This window comes from Triturus cristatus, chromosome 10 (assembly GCF_964204655.1).
Source record: "Triturus cristatus chromosome 10, aTriCri1.1, whole genome shotgun sequence".
Taxonomy (NCBI): domain Eukaryota; kingdom Metazoa; phylum Chordata; class Amphibia; order Caudata; family Salamandridae; genus Triturus; species Triturus cristatus.
In genome coordinates, this window is record NC_140593.1 from 1,242,291,522 (window position 1) to 1,242,311,787 (window position 20,266).

Sequence of the window (20,266 nt, forward strand, 5' to 3'; positions counted from 1 at the left end):
CCCCCTATACTGGTTCCAACCTCCCCATACCTTATGCCATTTCTTGGGCCTACCCCGCGCACTATACACCGTTTTCTCCCGGAACATGCACCAGTCCATGTTGACCTTCCAAGCATCCAGGGTGGGAGGGCTAGGGGATCCCCACAATCTTGCAATATCACGCTTAGCCACCATATTACCTAGGGTCACCCATTGAGTCTGCGCCGCGTCGTAGTCTGTAGGACCCCACACATTCAAGAGACAGCGCCGCGCCTCTGGGTGCAATACAATGCCCGTGACTTCCTGCATAACAACGTGAATCCGCTTCCATAGTTCCGCAATCACACCACACTCCCATATAATGTGCAGAAAGGTGCCCACCATCCCGCAGCCCCTCTTACACAGCCCGTCTTCGGAAAAACCCATATGGACCAATCGGGGCCCAGTGACATAGACTCTGTGGAGTATCTTAAGCTGGACAAGCCGCAACCTGGCGGGGATTGCGACCTCCTTAGGAGAGGAGACCGCGTACTGCCAATCCTCATCGTCCAGCTCAAGGCCGTCTCTAGTCCACTGGTCCCGCACCCCCAGGAGGAGATCGGTACGAACGTTCACAAGCTTTTTGTAAATTAGGGAGATTGTGCTCTCCGGCATATGGCCGTCCAGGATCCGGTCCTCCAATGGAGAGGACTCAGGCACCTTTTCCCCCTGAACGAGGACCGACTGCAGCGCATGGCGCACCTGCGCATACCGGAAGTATTCCGTGCCCTCAAGCGCATATTCCGACCGCAGCTCATCGAACGACTTAATCCGCCCCTTGGTCAGCATGTCCCCCACCCTGGAGATGCCGATCAGATCCCATTTGTCGAATCCCTTAGAGTGCCAGAGGTTCCCCAACATGTCCGAGTCATACAACGGAGTGGCGAGGGTGAGCCTATCCTTCCATCCCAGGGAGTTCGTGACTGCCTTCCACACGTGCACCGCCACCCCGGTCGGCCCCGTGAGGGACCCAGCCGATGGCTTCGAATAAAGTGCTCTATAATAGCCACCACCCAGCAGCAACCACCGGTCCATAGCAAAGCCAGGGCCAAGCGCCGGACCGTAGACTCCATGATTGATCGCGCTCAGTTGGGAGGCCCAATAGTATCTCCGGATGTCGGGAAGCGCGATACCCCCGTCGTACCAAGGGAGAGTTAATTTTGCTATCGCTATACGCGGGCGGCCGTCCCACAGCAGCGAACGCTGCAGACTCTCAACCTCCCGAAAGTAGCTGGCCGGAACCAGCTCCTGGGTGTTCTGCAGGACATAGAGAAAACGGGGAAGAGACATCATTTTGAATAGCACCGCACGGCCAAGGAGGGAAAGCGGCAACCGCCGCCAGCCCGCCACATCCCGCCGCAGGCGCGCCAACGGAGGGAGCAGGTTCCTCTCATACCGCACCGTTGGGTCGGCAGAGATATAAATCCCAAGATACAGGAAACCCTCCCGGGCAATCTGGATCGGGCAATTCCGCGGGGGAACCGGGACGTCCCCACACAGGGCATACAGATATGACTTACCCCAATTAATGGTTAGCCCCGAGTTCCTCCCGAAAGAAGTCAATATATTGCAAACAACTATAAGGGACTTCCGGGGTGAAGTAAGATAGAGCAGAATATCGTCGGCATAGAGGGAAATGCGGTCTTCGTGGTCAGGGGACCAACGAATCCCCCTCACGTCTGGGTGCCATCGTATCCAGGCCGCCAGCGGCTCAAGGGCGAGGGCGGACAACAACGGCGATAGAGGACAACCCTGCCTGGTACCCCTCCCCAGATCGAAGGGACGGGACGCCCTACCGTTAACTGCAACTTTGGCGAGAGGGTCTTCGTATAATAGCCTTACCCAGCCCACAAATCCGGGCCCGAAGCCGAATTTCGCAAGCGCAGCCCACAGGTATGCCCACTCCACCGTGTCAAATGCCATCGTTGCGTCGAGCGCAGCCACCATGGCCGGCTCCCGCATCGTCCCCACCCTCGCGATCACTCCATGGATGCGCCTAAGATTCAGCGCGGTATTACGATGCGGGATGAAGCCAGATTGGTCAGGGTGGATCAGATCCCCGACCACCCTGACCAGCCGGTTTGCGAGGATTTTGGCAAGGATCTTCGGCTCAGCATTAAGGAGCGAGATCGGCCTGTATGAGCTGCACCGGTTCCTGGGCTTGCCATCTTTATGGATGACCACGATCGTTGCCAGGCGCTGGTCAAGTGGGAGGCAGCCCATCTCCCGCGCCTCCACAAACATAGCCCGCAAATGCGGAGCGATCTTGTCCGGTCGGAGTTTGTAAAGCTCAATTGGCAGGCCATTCGGACCCGAGGCCTTGCCCGGGCGCAAAGAGCGGATAGCCCCCGCAATCTCGTCGACTGTGATGTCACCATCAAGATCGTCTCTGTCTATGTCGGAGAGGCAAGGCAGGGCAAGATCGCGCAGGAGCTCACATGAATCCTCCACTGGCCTGTCAGACACGGAGGTATAGACCGTGTGGAAGTAATCCGCAAAGCACTGGACTATGCCGTCCGGCTCCGTGACCATAACGCCATCCTCCGTCACAAGGTCCGGCACAACACGATTGGCCCGCTCCTTTTTGTCTAGCCACGCGATCAATTTCCCGGCCTTGTCCCCGACGTCGTACAGACGGCCCCGCTGTTCCCTACTCAGGGCTTTGGCCGCATCCGTCACAAGGGCCCTGTACTCCGATTGTTTAAGGCTCAACTTGTGCAGCGCCTCCGACGTGACCTCCCCTTCCAGAGCCAACTCTAGATCCGCAATCTCCGCCTCAAGCTGGGCGACCTCCGCGTCTCTACGACGCTTGGCCGCTGTTATCAAGGAGAGGGCCTCACCCCTAATCACTGTTTTGAACGCTTCCCACAAGGACACCGCCGACGTGACCGAACCAAGGTTTTCTTGAAAGTAACGGTCGACCGCCTTCAATACCGCACTACGAGTCGCAGGGTCCCTGAAGTACCACGGGTTAATTGGGGCCACCCTACCACCCACTCCTCTGCCAACATCCATACAGATCCACACCGGGGAATGGTCATAAATACCTCGTGCCATGTGCCTGGCCTCAGAGACGAAGGAGGCGTGTGCAGCTAGGGTAAGGACATAGTCAATTCTAGAGAGACTGCCATGCGCCCCTGAGTGGAAAGTATATTGTCGTTGTGTGGGATGCAACAATCGCCAACAGTCAACTAGCCCAAGGGTATCTATAAAATCAGGAAGCCACTTCTGAGCCCCCCCCGAACTCCTCTGCGGGTGTCTGTCGAGCAGGCCAGAGCCAACCGCATTGAAGTCGCCACCCACCACCAACATTCCTTCTGGGAGGTCCAACAATGTCCTCTCTAAGTCCGCTAGTGTAGAGGGCTGCAATGCAGGGGGGACATAAACCGACACCAGGACCAGGGTCCTGCCCTCCCACCGCCCCGCTACTGCCGCAAAGCGTCCCCTATCGTCAACGGTAGTGGAGTCAACCTCGAATGGCAGAGAGGACCTGACAAGTATTCCCGCTCCTCTAGAACCCGAGGAAAACCCGGAATGTGCAACAAATTTATAGCCTTTACGATTGAGTGCATAGCACGTGTTACCAATCAAGTGCGTCTCTTGCAATAAGACAATATCAGGGGTACATCGCTTCAGAAATTGCAGGACAATCCCACGCTTTATACGATCCCCCAAGCCATTTACATTCCAACTGAGTATTTTTAGGCCCCTACCCTCCATCCCAACATGTAAGGAGACCACCACCCCCCGCGTGGAACCAGACCCGAGTCACAGCAGCTTGCATCTTTACGCCTTGCATAACAAAAAACAACAACCCCAACAACAACCCACATCCACCCCCCACCCTGCACCCCTGCGTAAGCTCTAAAGTGCCCCCCAACTTGCAGTGTGCCTGTCGCCCCTTAAAACTACTAATCTACGAAAAGAACCCCAGAGGAGGAAGAGGCTCCCCTACTGCCCCCGCTACCCCCCGGATTATCAACCTCCCGGAGGAACCGGAGTCCTAGTACTTAAGTCCTGGCTCAGTGTTCATCTCCACCACCATCTGCGCCACCGGAGCGTTCCACGCCAGACCGTCCTTGGGGCAATGTGTCCAGCCAGTCTCCGACCACGTCAGGTGACTCAAAAAAGAAAGTCCGCTCTTCGAACACCACCCGCAACCTGGCCGGGAAGAGCATGGCATATTTTAGTCCCATCTCACGTAGTCTTCTCTTGACCGCCAGGAAGCCTTGCCGTTGCTTCTGCACCATCTGGGTAAAGTCCGGATAGAAACTTACAGTAGTGTTCTGGAATGGCAACGGGCCGGCCACCCGCGATGCTTGCAGAATGGCATCTCGGTCCCTGAAGTTAAAAATCCTGGCGACAATCGGCCTCGGAGGGGCCCCCACCTTGGGCCTCCCGCCAGGGACTCTGTGGGCCCGTTCGACAGCAAAGAACTTACTGAGGCCTTTGGGCGCCAGATGGTTCACCACCAGGTCTTCCACGAACAGGTCCACCGACTGCTCCTCCGAATTTTCCGGGACCCCGATGATGCGCACGTTATTGCGCCTTGCACGGCCTTCGAACTCTTCCAACCGTCGGGCGAAGTGATCATTTGCCGTCCGCAGGGTACGGACTTCCTGCTGAAGGCCAGAGACGTCGCCCAGGAGGCCGGCAGTCTTGAGGTCCAAGGACTGAACCCGCTCATTAGTTTTCCCCAGGTCTGCCCGAACCAGATTGACGTCAATCGATATGGCATCCACTTTTTGTGCCAGGGTCTCAAATTGTTGCCCAATCGAGGACTTCATCCCTTCGATGGCCCCCATAATATCTTGCAGGGTCAGTTCTGTGGGGGGAGGTGTCGCGTCCTTCGAGGCGTCCAGTATCGGGCCCGATCCGCCCGGAGACCCCTTCTGGTGGGCATACCGGTCCATGTTGTTAGTCTGGGTGTAACTGCCCCGCCTGGTACTCTTGGGCTTCTGTTTGTCGGCGTCCGACTTGGTCGACATCGCAATCTGCCTTGTAGACACTCTCCTTGCCCATACAGAGTAATCAACCATGCGACCAGTGGCTGGCACTACGCACGCCCCGTCCCGGGCGCTGTGGAGACTGGAAGGCGAAAGTGAAAGTGAAAGTGGAAACACCCTCCCTCCGCCGACCCGTCCCCAGCCCGGCCGCTGTTGTTCAATTAGTGCACGGGCACTGTGCCAACGCAAGGCCCGGGCACCGTGCGGGGAGTAGGCCACAAACTTCCAGTCAGTACAACTTCGGTCTCCGGTGGACGATTTCGATCCGGACAGCGACTCTCGCCTCAGCAACAGCTCCCCTCCAATATTCCGGGCATCAAAAGCAGGATAATATACAGGATAGCTGCCGGAGGGAGCGAGGGTCTCGGGAGCTCTAGGCTCACGCGGCCATCTTGATCACGCGCTAAGCTCCTCCCATCCCTTGCTGCAGTTTTAAATTTAACAAATCACCTCCAAGTGAGCTGAGCAATTCACTTACTGCTAATATTTTCCTCCCACAGGATAAATGTCCCTCACTACGTTGTAAGTCCACTAGTACGACTTTTTCCTTCTGGAATATTAATTGTCGTTCCCTCCCCAAACATAAAAGACATCTTCGACCTATTAACTGGAACATGGCTGCGTATGAGCTCGGGCCCGGATGTGGCCTCCGCTTTACCCTCTAACTACGCTATAGTTAGGATAGACAGAGAGCTCAAGGATGGGGGTGGCAAGGCCATTATTTGAAAAGAAATCTTATTCATGTAAACTAGAGGTGCTCCCTCTTAAGGGATGTGAGGCAGGCCTATTTAAACTTGTGTTGACCCCTCACTTTACCTTATCTGGTATTCCTGTCTACCACCCTCCTGGCCCGTCGGCGCCCTGGGCTGCCTCATTTCCAGAGTTAATCTCCCCTCATCTTCTTAAGGCGGCAAACTTTACTATCCTGGGTGACCTTAACATTCACTTGGACGACCCTACGTGCTCCATCAGTAGCACACTGATTGCCGACCGCGCAGCAATGAATCTGCTGCTTTGTAATGCGGGTCCTACACATATGGCCGGCCATCTACTGGATCCTATATTTTCCAACCTGTCTGATATTCAATGTCTACCATCTCTCCGTTTATTCTGGTCAGATCACTCTGCAGTCCAATTCTATTGCACTGTTCCAGCCTCTCTGACCATAGCTACTCCTGGTGCACAGCAGCAATCTCGTAACTGGAGCAAATTGGATCTGAAATCTTTCAATAAGCTCCTTTGCCTTTCTTGGCCCTACCTTGTGGAACACTCTTCCCGCACCCCTTCGTCACGAAACAAGCTTTGCAAACTTTCGCAAAGGTTTAAATACATGGCTGTTCAACCAATAATACCATCACTTTCTTTTCCACTCTTCAGGCTGGCTCTGGGACACCCTTTTTCGGTAGCTGTGCGCCTTATAAAAATAATTTAAGATAACATAACATAACACGCAGCCAGCATGTCTGACTGGCAGTCAGCATGGCACCGGTGCTGCTCATATGCCAGAGGTGCTGCTCCTATGCCAGAGGTGCTGCTCATATGCCAGAGGTGCTGCTCATATGCCAGAGGTGCTGCTCATATGCCAGAGGTGCTGCTCATATGCCAGAGGTGCTGCTCATATGCCAGAGGTGCTGCTCATATGCCAGAGGTGCTGCTCATATGCCAGAGGTGCTGCTCAGTTTGTCTGGCACCTACGGCTCAATGCAGGAATGTATGAAGTATCTTTGGACACTGTTCAGCATAGCTGGAGGGGTACTTCATACATTCATGTGTGCTTCTCAAGTCCAGGGGGCTGTTCAGTATTGTAGACTGGGGTTCAGTGGTACATGGTGCTGCTAGATGTTTCTGATAGAGACTTCTAGCTGCAGATTCCTTACCTTTAAATTTCACAAGTGTCTGGCTGGATCCGGAAACTTTGCTTGAGCAATTTCACTTGCACGAGACGCCGGGTTGCTCCTTTCGGCTCCGCCTGACATTGTCCGCGTCGGCAGCGTCTGTTATGACATTGTAGTCACCTATATATGCACCGCCTAGGCACGTGGGTGTCAGTTGTTTTCTTTCCACAACAGTTAAGCGCCGATCCGGGTAGAGCTACCACTCTTGCTTTTTGACAGGCCCTTTTCTGACTTTTTGTAGATTTTGAAATAATTTCCAACTCTGTGTGCGAGCCTGTCTTTGAGGAAGAAAGCGTTTAAGCCGTGCGGTGCCTGTCACCACATGATGTCAGTTACTGCCCCCACCTCGTCTGTCTCTGGTGTCTAGAGCGTGACCATGATTTGAAGTCATGCTCGGACTGTCAGGCTATGGCTCTGAAGGCCTTGCTGGAGCATGCCATGAAGCTCCTTGTGGCCTGCAGTCAACACCATCCAGCGACACGCCGCGGAGGCCCCAGTCCCAATCGAAGAAGAGGAGGTCATGGGACCGCTCCCGGAGCCCCCAATCCTCGACGTCCCACTCAAGGTCTTCTGGACACTCAAGGAAGAGGCACAGAAGAAGAAGAAGTCCAAGTGGACTTCATCTTCGCCTTGACTGTCGTCCATTGACAAACGAGGTAAGGAACACCAATGCTCTAGGCACGGTTCTGCAGAGCCAGAGAAACCCCGATTCAAATTAAAGAATTTTACGAGGCCATGCACCATGTTTTTGAGTGGGGCAACCCCTCTGGTGAGCCCTCAGGCCCCCACTGGGTCGGGAGGGGCCCCATTGGAGTTGACGCCAGTCGTGCCATCGCGACCTCCCCAACATCGGACCTGAAGTCAGTGCCTACGGTGCTGCCAGTGCCCACTCGTGGTGCCAGCCCCATCCTTACCCTCGATGAGACGGAATCGGAATGGTGTCGCTCTAAGCCGAATCCAATGCCGATTGAACCAAGGGGTTCTATGTTGTCGCCTGAACACTTTGAAGATGTTTAGGCTTGGGAGAGGTATGGAGGGGTCTGTGGACCCTTTGTAACACCAGGATGACTCTGTTGAACAGATGGACTGGTATGGGGAACTTGGGGAAGCCAGTGGACTGGACACTTCCCCAGATACTGGCATGCGCTCTCCGTCAACTGTGGCTACGGAGGAGGGGGCATCTTATGCCATGGTGGTTAAGATGGCGGCCAAGGTCCTCAGACTAGAGCTGCCCTCCCTGCAGGTCAGGACTAATCTCCTGACCAAAGTGCTTCAGCCTGGGGCTTCCACCTTTAAACCCCTTTTGCCCTTTAATGAGGCACTAACTGATGTCCTTCTAGGCACGTGGTCCAAGCCTAGCACTGCGGCTCCTGTGAATAGGGCAACTGCACTTGTGACCCAAAGTTCCTCAGCCAATACCCCACCCCGAAAGCTTGGTGGTGCAGGCTTCTACATCCAAGGGTGCATTCCCTTCCACCTCTCAGGATAGGGAATCCAATATGCTGGATTCACTTCCTAAGAAGATGTCTCCTTCCTCCAGTCTGCCATTGCGGTCAGTGAATACTGCATGCTTATTGGGCCGTTTCTCCCATTATCTTTGGGAGAATGTTGCGCAAGTGTTGCCACAAATCCCGAAGGAGGCCCGGTCTGTGCTCTCTCAGGCAGTTAAGGAAGAGAGTGATGCAGCAAAATTCGTCTTAAGGTGTGGCCTTGACACAACACATTCGCTGGGCAGAGCAATTTAATTGACAGTGGCCTTGAGGCCGACACCTGGCTTAGGACAACTGACTTCTTGGGCGAAGTCCAGGCAAATTTGATGGACATGCTGTTTGATGGATCCTGTCTTTTTTGGAGAAGGCAGACTCGGCTCTAGTGAGGTTCAAGGACTCTCGAGCTATGGCCAGATCCTTGGGCCTCTCAACTACACCTCGTGGCCAGTCTACCTTTCGCCCCTTTCGTGGCAATGGAAGGGGTTTCCAGCTGCATCTGCCCTATCCCAGCCACCGTCTGGTGCAGACTTCCAAAGTCATGCGGGGACGTTGACGCGGTTCATTCCGACCAAGGAATGGAAGCCAGAAGTCACCTGCCACTCTGCCCTCTGCAGCCGCGGCCTCCAAGCACTCCTAGTCTGACTCTGCAAGACCATCCCACTCCAGCTCATGGGAGAATCCATCCTCATCTCTCCCGCTGGAGGTCTATAACATCGGACAAGTGGGTCCTGCAGATCATTCAGGAGGGCTATTCTCTGCCTTTCCCTCTCCTTTCTTCCTCCTATTCTGCCAAATCAAGAACGGGTGGTGGAGGATCCTTTGAAATTGCCCCAGGACGAAGCTACAGCTCTCTTGGCCAAGGGAGCTATAGAGAGGGTCCCGGATTAAGAAGTAGGCAATGGCTATTATTGCCACTACTTTCTGATTCCGAAAAAGAACAAAGGGTTGCGGCCCATTTTGGATCTTCGGACCGTTAATCTCTTCCTCAAGAAGGAGAAGTTCAAGATGCTCACTCTGGCTCAGGTCTTGTCTGCCCTAGACCGAGGAGACTGGATGGTAGTGAGAGACCTGCAGGATGGACTACAGCAACGCCCTTTACGCAGGAACATCGACCAAACTCCTGAATCGACTACAACGCATATAGAACGCCTCTGCGCGCCTCATCCTCGACATATCCCACAACAGCCACATCACACCTCACCTGAGAGAACTGCACTGGCTCCCCGTCAACAAGAGGATCACCTTCAAGCTCCCCACCCACGCTCAAAAAGCACTCCACAACACCAGACCAACATACCTAAACAAACGACTCACCTTCTACACCCTGAACCGCCAGCTCGGCTCTGCTGACCTCACCCTCGCCACCATCCCCCGCATCCGAAGAGTGACCAACGGCGGCAGATCATTCTCCCACCTCGCTGCCAAGACATGGAACACCCAGGACCTGCTGACCTTCAGGAGACTCCTCAAGACCTGGCTGTTCGAGCAGTAGCCGCACTGCTCTTCCCCCCCCAGCACCTGGAGACCCTCACGGGTGAATAGTGCGCTTTACAAATGTTGATGATTGATTGATTGATTGATTGATGCGTATTTTTACTTCCTCATCCTGCCGGGCCACAGGTGTTACCTGCGGTTCAAGGTAGGCCGTGAGCACTTTCAGTTTACCGCGCTCCCCTTCGGCCTTACCAGTGCTCCTCGGGTGTTCACCAAGATGATGGCGGTAGTCGCAGTTCATCTGCGCAGGTGAGGGGTGTCAGTCTTCCCCTGCCTCGACGACTGGCTGTTGAAGGCGTCCTTGCGCCAGGCTCGCTAGGGTTCTCAATAGTCACACCTGAGTCCGTCTCAGACTCTTCCTTTCATCGGAGCAGCGAGGCCAGGATATTCAGGTTATGATTTCAATGTTTCAGCCTCGATCCCGGATTTCTGTGAGACTGACTCTGAGGCTGTTGGGTCTCATGGCTTCCTGCATCCACTAGGTAAAGCATGGCAGGTGCTGTGTGGGGGCTCTGCAGTGGTACCTGAAGTTCCAGTGGTACAGCATCGGGGAAATCTCACTGACATGGTCTAGATCTCAGAAGGAACTGCTAGAGATCAGCAGTGGTGGTTGACATACCGCGATTGGGACAATGGCAAACCCCTCTACCTTCCCCAACCAGATCTCGCAGTTGTGTCAGATGCGTCAGTTCTGCTATGAGGCGGTCACCTGGGAGAGGTGGTGATCAGGGGACACAGGTCTCCGGCAGAGTCGAGGCGCCACATAAATTTGTTGGAGCTTCGAGCAATTCGGTTAGCATTGAAGGCATTTCTTCCCTCTGTCAAGGGGAAGTTAGTGCAGGTGTTCACGGACAACACCACCGTCATGTGGTACTGCAACAAGCAGGGCAGGGTGGTACCGTGGACGCTTTGTCAAGAGGCCCTGTATATCTGGATATGGCTGGAACAGCAGGGCATGACCCTGGTGGTTCAACACCTGGCAGGTTCTCTGAATGCCAGGACGGACGATCTCAGCCGTCAATGCCTAGCGGATCACAAATGGAGTCTCCAGTTGGAGGTGGCGCAAGGTCTCTTTCAGCAGTGAGGAGATCTTTTGTTAGATCTGTTCACCTCCGAACAGAACGTGCAGTGTCAGTAAAACTTCACGCTGGAGTTTCCAAGGCGGCTATTGCTCGGCGGCGCCTTTTGCCGCGAGTGGAGCACAGGCCTGCTGTGTGCCTTTCCGCCCATACCACTCCTGCCCAGGGTTCTGAAGATCAGGAGCGACTGGCCCAAGTCATCCTTTGGCGCCGGACTGGGCAAGGAGAGTCTGGTATCCAGAGCTTTTGAAAATGAGCATCGATCCTCCGATCAGGCTGCCCCTCCTGGAGGATCTTCTGTCACAGCAGCAGGGGAGGATCCTCCACCCAAACCGGTCATCTCTGCGCCTCCATGCGTGGAGATTGAGCGGTGGCAGTTGATGTCTTTTGACCTTCCTCCCGAAGTCTGTAATGTTATTGTGGCGGCCAGGCGGCCCTCCACTAAGACGGTATACGCCTGCCGTTGGCAGAAATGTGTATTATACTGTACAGAAAGGTCTATTGACCCTCTTTCTGCTGTCCTTTTGTTCATTCTGACCCTTGCCCTGCAGGGCTCTGCTTTGGGAACTCTCAAGGGTTATCCTTCTGCTCTAGATGCTTTTTTGCGGCTGCCAGACCAACCCTCTCTCTTTAGGTCACCAATTGTAAATAGGTTTCTGAAGAGGCGGGCTCAGTTGTTTCCGCCCACGCCCTTCGTTATGCCACAGTGGTACCTTAATGTGGTCCTCACTTTTCTTATGTGTGCTCCCAACAAGCCTCTGCACAGTTGTCTCCTCTGGCTGCTTCCGATCAAGACAGCCTTTCTTGTGGCGATAACATCTGCCCGGAGGGTGAGTGAGTTGCAGGCACTATCTTAGACGCCTCCCTACATGATGTCTTTCCCAGACAAGGTCCTTCGCACTGTGCTTCATTTTTGCCAAAGGTGGTGACCCCATTCCATCTGGGTCAGTCTATCATGCTGCCCACCTTCTTTGCTCCCCGCATCCCTCCTAGGAAAAGGAGAGTCTCCACCGTCTGGACCCAAAGAGAGTGTTGTTATTCTACCTTGACTGCACTAAGGAGTTCCGGGTGGATGACCAACTCTTTGTAGGGTACGTGGGAGCTAAGAAGGGGCGGTCAGTGCAGAAAAGGACCATCTCTCACTTGGTTGTTCTTTGCATTAAAATCTGCTATGCCCTGTCTAAGAAGAAGCCGCCTGAAGTATTAAGGGACCATTCCACCAGGGGAAAGGCTGCGACTACGAACTTGGCTCGCGGTGTCCCAATCCTGAACATCTGTCAGGCAGCAACGTGGGCATCTTTGCACACATTTGCCTAGCCCTACTGCCTTGACAGTCAGGTCCGCTGAGATGGGCATTTTGTCTGTTCAGTCCTGCAAGACTTCCTATTGTAAGGTATTGGTCCCCAACCCACCGCCAGGATATGGTATGGCTTGGGTATCTAATTCAAAGGTAGGGACTCTGTACCTAGAAGTTTCTATCAGATGAACAAGTTACTTACCTTCGGTAATGCCTTATCTGGTAGAGACCCTATCTAGTTGCAGATTCCTTACATCCCCACCCATGCCTCCCCGCTTCGCGGACTAATGTTGTGGGGATAGGGTTACTCCCCTTTTCAGGGCCCTAGTTTTTCACACGACTATGTCAGTTACTTTGTGGCTCTGCACTTTTGGTGTGGAAACAATGACAGGTACTGAAGTCCACACGCCTGGGTGGTGCCTATATAGGTGATCACGACATCATAACCAACGCTGCCGACGATGTCACGCAGAGCCATATGGAGCCACCCGGCGGCACGCGCAAGGGGTATTGCTCGAGCAAAGTTTCAGGATCCAGCCTTACGCCTGGGAAATTCAAAGGTAAGTAATCTGCAACTGGATAGAGTCTCTACCAGATAATGCGTTACCGAAGGTAAGTAAATTGTTCGTCATTGTGCTGCTGACTGCACTACGGATACTGCACATCATGCAAGGATTATGATTTGTATGCGAGGCCTGCTCAGGTGGTCCAGCTGCGGCTCAGTGTGCCAGGACACTGCTTAGTATGTCTGGGCATTGTTCAGCGTTCAGGCTGTGCTACTACACATTCCAGCGTGCTAAGCAGTATTCAAGAGGGCCTCTATGTGTAGGGCATGCAGACAGTATGTCTGACGGGTCCTGGTCGTGGCAGCAGGGCTTGAGAATATGCCAGTGGTGCTGCTCCATTTGTCTGAGTGCTACGTCTTAGAATACGAGAGTGCTGCTCAGCATCCGCGGGCGGGAAGCAGGGCTAGTATTTGTGGGTGTGGTTCAGTGTATCTGCAAAGCTGCTTAACATTCAGTGCTGCAACTCACTATGCCAGGATGATGTTGACTCTGTTATGCCAATGCTCAGTGTTACACTGGGCTGCTCCTTGTGTCCACGTGCTGCTCAGGACTGGGCGAGTGCTGCGCATTGTGCAAGGATGCTGATTCCTGTTACCTGTTCCGCTCTCCGTGCCACGAGGCCCAAGCAACGCCTCTTGCATGAGTCCTTACGTTGGAGAGTTCTCTACAGCCCACACAGCTACTCCATCAAGGCCACCTTTGTCCGACAACTGAAAAGAAATACAAGGGCAACCTTGAAATCCCAAGGCACTGGGGTAACATACATCGTCAGTGGAGAGGTGTGGCGCAGTGGCCGGGGCAGCTGACTTCAGAGCACAGGGTTCACGGTTCGATCTCCGGCGGCAGCTCAGCTCAGCACCATGTAACTCTGGGCAACAGCTCACTTAATTTCCACTATGGCCCCTAGCGCCTTGAGACCCGTAAGGGTGAGTAGTTAGCGCTTTACAAATACGGATTTACAGATTTATTTATTTATTTACATCGTCAAAACAACAGTGGTCCCTGGTTCAAAATCATAAGGGGAAATATAGGTATAATAAAGTTTTAATAATGTCATAGAATCAACTTAAACATGAGTTCAAAAAAGGAATTAAACATAATAAGAGAGTGTCAGTGTGGAAAATGCGCTCGGTGCTCAACAAACATGGCACACTGTTAATAAATGGCACAGAAGTGTGACCCACACACAAGTACATTAATTACGACCCTGTGCAATATGTAACGGCATTAGGGGTACATGAATTACAATGTTGATGGTGTTTCAATTCCATTAAATTGAGGGACAAACAGGACTCAAAGAATATACAGAGCCAGAAAGTAAGATGTGATAAAGGAGGACACTAACACCAGGTAAAGGAGAAAACCCCGTGTGGATGCTCCCGCAGTGATTGCCAAGATACAGCAGAATGGTCTGGTGGTCGGGTATAAAGCCACGTATAGAGGCCTTTACTAAGTCCAAGGATCGAAACGCCGTCTACTTCTCCCTAACAGCAGTGATGTGTTCTGAATGCTCTGTCAATATTGGTGTGCTCTGGATGCTCTGTCAGTTTTTACGTGTTCTGGATTCCTCTGTCAGTATTGACGTGTTCTGGAAGTTCCTAACAATATTAATTTGTTCTGGGTGTCTCTGTCAGTATTGGTGCCTTCTGGATGCCTCTTGTTAGTATTGATGTGTTCCAGAAGCCTCTGTTAGTATTGACATATTCTGGATGCCTCGGTTATTATTATTGTGTTCTAGATGCCTAAGTCAGTATTGACGTGTCCTAGATGCGTCTGCCAGTATTGATGTGATCTGGATTCCTCTGTCAGCATTGATGTGTTCTGGATGGCTCTGTCAGTATTGATGTGTTCTGGACACCTCTGTTAGTATTGACATGTTCTAGATGCGTCTGCCAGTAGGGACATGTTCTGGCTGCTGTCTCAGTATTCATGTGTTCTTGACTTCCTTGTCATCATGGACATGCTCGGGATGCCTCTGTCAGTAATGATTTGTTCTGGATGCCTCTGTTATTATTAATGTGTTCTAGATGCCTCAATTAGTATTAACGTGTCCTAGATGCCTCTGTCAGTATTGATGTGTTCTGGGTGCCCCTATCAGTATTGATGTGTTCTGGATGTCCTCGTCAGTGTTAACATGTTCTGGATTCCTCTGTCAGTATTGACATGTTCTGGATGTTCCTAACAGTATTTATTTGTTCTGGATGCCTCTGTCAGTAGTTGTGTGTTCTGGAAGCCCCTGGCAGCATTGAACGGTTCTGGATACCTCTGTTAGTATTGACATGTTCGAGATGCTTCTGCCAGTATTGACATGTTTTGAATGCCTTTGTAAGTATGCATGTGTTCTTGATTTCCTAGTCATTATGAACATGCTATGGACGCCTATGTTGGTATTAATGTGTTCTAGATGCCTCTGTCACTCTTGGTGTGTTCTGGGTGCCTCTGTCAGTATTCTTGTGTTCTGGATGCCCCTGTCAGTATTGATGTGTTCTGGATGTCTCATCAGCATTGGCGTGATCTGGATGCACCTGCCAGTATTGATGTGCAGTGGATGCCTCTGTCAGTATTGATATGTTCTGAATGCCTCTGTCAGTATTCTTGTGTTCTGGATGCCCGTCACTATTGACATGTTCTGGATGCGCCACAAGTATTGATGGGTTCTAGATTGCTCTGTCAGTATTAACATCTTCTGCGTGCCTCTGTCCGTACTGATGTATTTCAGATGCACCTGCCAGTATTGATGTGTTCTGGGTGCCTCCGTTAGTATTGATGTGTTATGGATGCCCCAGTAAGAATTAATGTGTTCTGAATGCCCCATCAGTATTGATGTGTTCTGGATGTCCCAACAGCATTGGTGTGATCTGGATGCACCTGCCAGTATTGATGTACAGTGGATGCCTCTGTCAGTATTGATGTGTTCTGAATGCCTCTGTCAGTATTCTTCTGTTCTGGATGCTCCCATCAGTATTGATGTGTTCTGGATGCCCCGTCACTACTGACATGTTCTGGATGCGCCACCAGTATTGATGTGTTCTATATTGCTCTGTCAGTATTAACATCTTCTGCGTGCCTCTGTCAGTATTGATGTATTTCAGATGCACCTGCCAGTATTGATGTGTTCTGGGTGCCTCCGTTAGTATTGATGTGTTATGGACGCCCCAGTAAGAATTAATTTGTTCTGAATGCCCCATCAGTACTGATGTGTTCTGGATGTTCCGTCAGTATCGATGTGTTTGTGATGCCTCGGTCAGTATCGATGTGTTCTAGATGCCTCTGTTAGCATTCATTTGTTCCAGATGGCCCTGTCACTACTGATGTTTTCTGGATGGCTCTGTTAGTAATATTGTGTTCCAGATACACCTGTCATTATTGATGTGTTCCAGATGCCCGGTCAGTACTGGTGTGTTTTGGACACCCTTGTCAGTATTAATGTGTTCTGGATACCCTGTCAGTATTGATGTGTTCTGGATACCCTGTCAGTACTGAAGTGTTCTGGATGCATCTGTCAGTATTCTTGTGTTCTGGATTTCCCTCCTGTCAGAATTGATGTGTTTCAGATACCCCTGTCAGTATTAGTGTGTTCTGGATGCCTCTGTCAGTATTGATGTGCAGTGGATGCTTCTGTCAGTATTGATGTGCAGTGGATGCTTCTGTCAGTATTGATGTGCAGTGGATGCTTCTGTCAGTATTGATGTGTTTCAGATACCCCTGTCAGTATTGATTTGTTCTGGATGTCTCTCTCAGTATTCTTGTGTTCTGGATTTCCCTCCTGTCAGAATTGATGTGTTTCAGATACCCCTGTCAGTATTAGTGTGTTCTTGATGCCTCTGTCAGTATTGATGTGCAGTGGATGCTTCTGTCAGTATTGATTTGTTCTGGATGCCCCTGTCAGTATTATTGTGTTCTGGATTTCCCTCCTGTCAGTATTGATGTGTTTCACATACCCCTGTCACTATTCCTGTTTTGGATGCCTCTGTCAGCATTGATGTGCAGTGGATGCCTCTGTCAGTATTGATGTGTTTCAGATACCCATGTTAGTACTGGTGTGTTCTGGAAACCCTGCCAGTATTGATGTGTTCTGGATCCCCCCGTCAGTATTGATGAGCAGCGGATGCCTCTGTCAGTATTGATGTGTCCTGGATACCTTGTCAGTATTGATGTGTTCTGGATGCCCCTGTCAGTATTGATTTGTTCTGGATGCCTCTGTCAGTATTCTTGTGTTCTGGATTTCCCTCCTGTCGGTACTGATGTGTTTCAGATACCCCTGTCACTAATACTGTGTTCTGGATGCCTCTGTCAGTTTTGATGTGCAGTGGATGCCTCTGTCACTATTGATGTGTTTCAGATACCCCTGTCAGTATTGATTTGTTCTGGATGCCACTGTCAGTATTCTTGTGTTCTGGATTTGCCTCCTGTCAGTATTGATGTGTTTCAGATGCCTCTGTCAGTTGTCATGTGTTCTTGACACCCCTGTCAGTTGTCATGTGTTCTTGACACCCCTGTCAGTATTCTTGTGTTCTGGATTTCCCTCCTGTCAGTATTGATGTGTTTCAGATGTCCTTGTCAGTACTGGTCGGTGCTGGATGCCTCTGTCAGTATTTGTGTGTTCTGGATGGCTCTGTCAGTATTTGTGTGCTCTGGATGCCTCTGTCAGTATTATGTGCTCTGGAAGCCCGTGTCAGTAGTGTTGTTGTCTGGATCTCCCTGTGTCAGTAGTGTTGTTGTATGGATCTCCCGGTGTCCGTAGTGTTGTTTTCTAGATCTCCCTGTGTCAGTAGTGTTGTTTTCTGGATCTCATTGTGTCAGTATTGTTGTTTTCTGGATCTCCCTGTGTCAGTATTGTTGTTTTCTGGATCTCCCTGAGTCAGCATTGTTGTTTTCTGGATCTCCCTATGTCAGTCGTGTTGTTTTCTGAATCTCCCTGTGTCAGTAGTGTTGTTGTCCGGATCTCTCTGTGTCAGTATTGTTGTTTTCTGGATCTCACTGTGTCAGTATTGTTGTTTTCTGGATCTACTTGTGTCAGTATTGTTGTTTTCTGGATCTCCCTGTGTGAGTAGTGTTCTTTTCGGGATCTCCCTATGTCAGTAGTCTCATTTTCTGGATCTCCCTGTGTCAGTAGTGTTGTTTTCTGGATCTCCTTGTGTCAGTCTTGTTGTTTTCTGGATCTTCCTGTGTCAGTAGTGTTGTTTTCTGGATCTCCCTGTGTCAGTAGTGTTGTTTTCTGGCTCTCCCTGAGTCAGTAGTGTTGTTTTCGGGATCTCCCTGTGTCAGTAGTGTTGTTTTCCAGATCTCCCTGTGTCAGTATTGTTGTTTTCTGGATCTCCCTGTGTCAGTGTTGTTGTTTTCTTCACCCTGTGTCAGTATTGTTGTTTTCTGGATCGCCCTGTGTCCGTATTGTTGTTTTCTGGATCTTCCTGTGTCCGTAGTGTTGTTTTCGGGCCCTCCCTGTGTCAGTATTGTTGTTTTCTGGATCTCCCTGTGTCAGTGTTGTTGTTTTCTTCACCCTGTGTCAGTATTGTTGTTTTCTGGATCGCCCTGTGTCCGTATTGTTGTTTTCTGGATCTTCCTGTGTCAGTAGTGTTGTTTTCGGGATCTCCCTGTGTCAGTCGTGTTGTTTTCTGGATCTCCCTGTGTTAGTAGTGTTGTTTTCTGGATCTCCCTGTGTCAGTATTGTTGTTTTCCGGATATCTCTGTGTCAGTAGTGTTGTTTTCCAGATCTCCCTGTGTCAGTACTGTTGTTTTCGGGCCCTCCCTGTGTCAGTATTGTTGTTTTCCGGATATCTCTGTGTCAGTATTGTTGTTTTCCAGATCTCCCTGTGTCAGTATTGTTGTTTTCTGGATCTCCCTGTGTCAGTGTTGTTGTTTTCTTCACCCTGTGTCAGTAGTGTTGTTTTCTGGATCGCCCTGTGTCCGTATTGTTGTTTTCTGGATCTTCCTGTGTCAGTAGTGTTGTTTTCTGGATCTCCCTGAACCAGTAGTGTTGTTTTCTGGATCTCCCTGTGTCAGTAGTGTTGTTTTCGGGATCTCCCTGAACCAGTAGTGTTGTTTTCTGGATCTCCCTGTGTCCGTATTGTTGTTTTCTGGATCTCCCTGTGTCAGTAGTGTTGTTTTCGGGATCTCCCTGTGTCAGTAGTGTTGTTTTCGGGCCCTCCCTGTGTCAGTATTGTTGTTTTCCGGATATCTCTGTGTCAGTAGTGTTGTTTTCCAGATCTCCCTGTGTCAGTATTGTTGTTGTCTGGATCTCCCTGTCAGGATTGCTCCCTGTAAGGATGGAAATCTTCGCCCTGTATGCGCAGCTGTGCAAATGGCCCATTCATTTGACTTTCTGACTGATCAGTGTTGTAGGCTAGTGGACTCAACAACTCAAGGATCCTTGTTGTGCTCCATGTGTTTTTGTGTATCTTACTGCCATCGAACAAGGTTCAACTTGGCAGGGAGTTCATCCAACGTAGATGCACAACCATTGAGAAGGACAGCTACTGTCCACTCGCAGGGCCAAGGAAAGCACACCGTTGATGGCTGTATGTGTAGTGCAAGGGCATGGAGCTCTTACCTTGTACCCCTTTGGGAAGATCTCTCTGATTTGGTCACAGTCACTGTAGTACCTAACTCCACCCTTATGGAAGTAGTGAGATATGGCTCTACGAAAAAGACTCATTGGGATTGAAGTGTTCCTCAGGTGTTCAACCTCCTCTTGAGGAACCCTGCATCCATGTCTTTGAGTACAGGGAGACAGAGATACTCACAGAGCATCTTCTTGGGAAACCCTGCACCTGTCTGTTTGGGTAAAGGAGACAGTGTTCATCATTGAGCCTGATCTTCAAGAACCCTGCATACATCTCTTTGGGTATGGGAGACATGGTTCATCACAGAGTCTCCTCTTGCGGACACCTGCTTCCATCTGTTTGGGTCTGGACGACATCATTTGTCATGGAACACCCCCCTGAGGAACCCTGCATCTATCTGTTTGTGTATGGGTGACAGCGTTCATCATAGAGCTCCTCCTGGGGAACCCTGCATCTATCTGTTTGTGTATGGACGACAGCGTCTGTCATAGAGCTCCTCTTGAGGAACCCTGCATCTATCTGTTTGTGTTTGGGCGACAGTGTCTGTCATAGAGCTCCTCCTGAGGAACCCTGCATCTATCGGTTTATGTATGGGTGACAGCATTCATCATAGAGCTCCTCTTGAGGAACCCTGCATCTATCTGTTTGTGTATGGGTGACAGCGTTCATCATAGAGCTCCTCTTGAGGAACCCTGCATCTATCTGTTTGTGTATGGGTGACAGCGTTCATCATAGAGCTCCTCTTGAGGAACCCTGCATCTATCTGTTTGTGTATGGGTGACAGCGTCCATCATAGAGCTCCTCCTGAGGAACCCTGCATCTATCTGTTTGTGTATGGGCGACAGCGTCTGTCATAGA

At 51.1% G+C, this 20,266-nt stretch overlaps 1 protein-coding gene across 1 annotated transcript in view; it reads left to right on the plus strand.

The window, feature by feature from the left end:
* GPR173 (G protein-coupled receptor 173) overlaps nucleotides 1-20,266 on the plus strand; it is a 60,533-nt gene that overhangs the window by 15,158 nt on the left and 25,109 nt on the right. The window lies entirely within an intron of this gene.